The sequence below is a fragment of the Mustela putorius genome, unplaced genomic scaffold, assembly GCF_011764305.1.
Source record: "Mustela putorius furo isolate JIRA1106 unplaced genomic scaffold, ASM1176430v1.1 tig00000145_pilon_pilon_pilon, whole genome shotgun sequence".
In the NCBI taxonomy this organism is placed as follows: Eukaryota; Metazoa; Chordata; class Mammalia; order Carnivora; family Mustelidae; genus Mustela; species Mustela putorius.
The window spans coordinates 47,078,746-47,083,547 of record NW_025421294.1 but is presented as its reverse complement, the minus strand read 5'-3'; positions in this window follow the sequence as shown (position 1 = coordinate 47,083,547).

The window sequence follows — 4,802 nt, the reverse complement described above, 5'->3', positions numbered from 1 at the left end:
AAAGTACAAAATAGAAATAGAAAAACAGGTCCAAGAATGAAAGAAAATTAACACAACCAAAAGTCAGCTCTCATTCAGTTCTGACTTTGAGTATCCAGGCAGCAAGGTCAAAAGAAGAAACATGCTTGTTTATACAGTTTTGGAAAGAAGAATAATTATTTTAGTTTCTCATCAAGACCAATATTTTCCTGTTATTTAACATTATAAGAAATCTTCCAGATGGGACTTAATATAATGGATACTAATTGATATAACAGGTATAACATCTTTCGATTCTTTCCCTTAGGAAACTTAAAAATATATATCAGTTTATAACATAGAAATGCAACCGAGGAACCCAGTTCCTATTCTGGTAGGAGCTAAACTAATGGGCTTTAACAATTTAGGCCTTTAATGGTCTAAGTGCTTTAATTGAATGTTAGGTCTCTCATTCTATTAGCCTTTTGGACTGTGACTGTATTATCGATATTAGATAACAATGGATTTCAGCAGAATATATTGAAATTATTGGAAAAGATATTAAGAAAAATATTGGGAAAGGATTTTTCAAAATTCTCCCAAGCCTCTCATGAGGTTTCTGCACATATTTGTGCAGATTGTGCCTCGCCCAAAAGCTGAGTGTGCCAGTGGGCACTCTGCACTCTGCTCCATAAGCCGTCATACCAGAGTAAGGGGTATCTGGCTGTAATTAATCTACCCAGAGGCAGATCCCTGCCTGTGACAGATGGACCATTTAACTTCCGGTCTTAATCCTCAACTCTATTGGCCATCTATGTTATAAAGGATGACAAAACCAAAAAAGAATATTTCTTGCTATTGTAATCAGTTCAGTTTTCCAAATTTCTACAGCACTCAAAAGTTTTTTGTAGGGTTCATCTGAATATTTATCTGTATGTATTCTCTTCCTAAATCAGAAAGAAAAGAGTGTCTTGTAAGTTTCTCAACTTCCTCTGTAGCTAGACAGGGTCACATGACCTTATTCTTTATTTTTCCTGTTAAATGCAGATCAGATGACTGAAACTGAGGTAGCCATATTGCAGCCATGCAAGAAAGTAATATGAAATGCAGCCTAGTCCTCTCTGGCATTACTTAGCTACCAAAGCCAGGAGCTGCCTACCTCCAACCTTTTCTCTACTTTTGTTTACACTACTGCAAGTTGGGTTTTCTGTTTTTATATCTAACACACTCCTTACTAATATAGGGCCATAATAGCAAAACAGGCAGCAATAACAATATGCTCACAGCAAGCTCACAGAGCTCTATAGCTCTTTTAATTCTGACATATTAGATACTCTTACTTCTAGCACACCTTCTTCAAAGCCTGCTAAAAGTCTCTTTTAAAATAATTTGTTTCTTTGATGGTCAGTGTTTGTAAAAGAGCATTTACCAGTACTGTGTGTGTGCATGTGTGTGTGTACAACATCATTCAGTCACTGCTGAGTCATTAGCTCCAAACTGTGCATCAAAACCTTTAGCCTCTTCTCAGAAGAACCTCCCCACCCCATCATTTATTTTTCCTCTCAGATTAAAACACTCATATATAAATAGCAATCCGCTTATATTTTATTCTAAGAAGAAGCATAAAGTCATTTAATATAACAACATGAAGGACAAAATTATTCCCATGAAGACCTCTGACCTTTCCATGGCACTTTCAAATGTTTATTTTTATCACTTGCTTTGAGAATACCCCTTTACATGGTGGTAGGTTTGGAATTTACATTTTATCCAAGTCCAACAGAATCCATGTTAATAGACTTCCATTCTTGCTTGTTCTTCTATAACATTTCCCGAGAGCTCATCACTGGGCTTGAACCCAAAATTCTGTCTTCCTTTTCCTATATTCCAAGCACCTGATAAATAGGCAAACAGATTTCTGGGGCATGGGTAGCACTGCCAGAAGACGAGGTTCAGTAGTCCCCTAGTGGCCTGAAAGAGTTCATGCAGTTTACTAAAATGCTTACTCTACTCCACGGAGGTGTGAGAGATTCAATAAGCAGCAAAATTATTATGTATTTGTCAGTTAGCGCCTTCCCTTCCAGAAGGCCCAGGAAGCACACTCATAATTCCACGTTGTCTAGGTTTGCTCTCCAGTGGGTCATGCACATGGTCCATCCAGGTGTCATACGGTCATATCACCATCTGAAATTTTGCTTTCAAGTTTGGGATATATAGTCTTCTGAGCTATAAAAGACACCTTAGGAGCTAACAACGGTAACCCCCTTACCTGGAGCAAAAATAAATAAATAAAAATAAAAATAAGTTATAAAAAGGAACTCAAGATAGAAATGACACCTAGATTATGAAGCAATGGAATCAGGGAGGCCATCAGAATTCTAGGCAGTTGCTCTCTCAAGATTTTTGGGTTGCAGTGAATGTCTCTGCAATGATTGTTTTTGTTTTTTTTCTGCAGGACCACTGCATTTCTTGTTCCTCTCTGTCTATAGCTATTTCTCTGATATAGCATGAATTTGGCCAAATATGCCTTCCTCTAACCCTGTCAGCCTTAGTAAATTACATAGACCAATCTCTATTTTTTTTTTTTTAACTTCATTTCTAAATGGTAGAGGGCGAAAAAAATGGTTTGGCCCCAAATGATAACAACAATGTTGATTATGGGTGATGATATTTGTAGTGATGTAGATGGGTGGTTTTGCTTCTTATTTACTATAGGCAATTTCCTGTGATAAAGGCTTTAGTGAATTTTTAACTTAATCCTCACCAAGACCCTGTAATTTCATTTTATAGGTGATGAAGATGATACCTAGAGGTAAAAAATAATTTGCCTGAGTTACTTGCCTGCTGATGAAACCAAGTTAGCTGATAGCAAAGTGGTATAATCAACAGAGGCTTGACACAGGATCAAGCAGCACAACCACAACAAATTAAGTCCCTACCCTTATAAAATAGTAAGGCAATTCTCAGAGAAAAAGTGCTGTTATGAATTCCTTAGACAACTCCATCATAGTCTGCTACATACGGCCATGACATTTTTCAAATCCTCCAGTGAGAAGCATGAAATCTCTCTCTATTGGACCATGTTTATCTTCCAGTCTTTTTTATCCATTATATTCTTGGTTTCTTATTTTCTAGTTTCTCAGACTTATTTGCTGTTTATAAACATACCATGAATTGCCACACCTCTGAGTTCATAATGCAGCCTGGAATGGTCTGAGTTCATAATGCAGCCTGGAATGGTTTTCTAATCTGCTCAAAGTTTATTCAAGGTCTCAAGCTCAGTCCAAATGTTGTGTTTTTCATGAAATAATCCCTGACCACCCTCCACCCCCAGACAGATACTTTTTAGCTCTGTTCCCATTGCACATGGCTAATAATTAACCATAGGGATTTAGCAATCAATATCTTATCAGTTCTATTATGTTAATATTAATATCTAGAATATGAGCTTCCTGAGGATAAGCATTATTTTTTTAAATTTCTATATCCTCAGCATCAAGTGTTTGTCACCAAGCACTTAATAAACAAACATTAAATTGAAGTGATACTGGTTGAACAGGCATAAATCATGAATTCATAGACCTGTGATCTTTTGGACATGACTATTGTTCCCTCAATATTTGTGTTTTAAGATTTGAAATTGATATTGCCTGCCTATACGTCCATGCCATATAATGTGTTCAACATTCTATTGGTAACCAAGCTAGAACAATTTAAAGCTGGTGACCAGAGGACTTTCTCTTTATTGTCCTTTGTCTCCCAGAGCAATTTTATTCTTATTGCATTGGATCCCCAAACAGTATTGCATGGGAATTTTCTACAGTGTCCACAGAGAGGTCAGGTATCCCTTAACAATATAAAAAATATTGTTGGTCCAGAGGGTTTAACAGTCCCAATGTTAGAAAACAGAGTTATCATATATAAAGCATCAAGTATGAAAGTATATTAGGAATTCAAGATAATAACTAGCTCTGGAATATTAGGATAGATACATTTATCTTCTGTGAGCCTTAGTTTATCCTTTATAAAACAAAGATAAAAAAAAACAAAGATGAAAATTGCTACCTTGTAATACAATTTCACAGATTAGAGATAATATCAATGTACATGATTGACATACAGTAAGTGTTCAACAAATATTATTATTATATATTCTACGACTTTTTCTTCTTCTTTTAGTATCTACTAGAGATACTAGTAGTATCTCTCCATTTTTCTCCTCCAGTGTACCTCCAAGGTATATTTTACCACAAGTAAACACTTTAAGTCCCTCATCTCACATCACTTCAGAGAAACTCCCTCATAGAATCTTTGAATCCAAATATTCACTCAAGGTCTCTACCAAACAACTCCTCCTTACAATGACCCCAAATAGCCTTAGGGTTTATGTCATTTCCTCCTGAAACAAACATCCATTAAATCTACATGCGGTGTTTTATGCTATACTTGAATATTTTGTTAACAGGTAACTCATTTTCTTTTATGGTACTCATTCCATCTTTGGATAAATACCACAGGTAGAAATTATTTCTTTTATACAATGGAAACTTATTTTTCACTGCATTCAGTCCAGTGGCCTTATCTTATACCCACTTTTGAATTCTGATTCTGCCATTTTTTAGCTTTGAGATTAGGAAAGTTACATACTTGCTGATTTACAAAATGGACTTAATTAGACAACTCATAGATGTTTGTATTAGCAGTGAATAAGTGGGAGTCTATGGATTCTAAGCCCCTGGTAAATGTTAAATATTTAGTAGTTATTATTAATATTATTAATATTAAGTTAATTCTCACTGATACTGTCTTAACTTGCATTTATTATTTTTAGACTGACTTGCTCT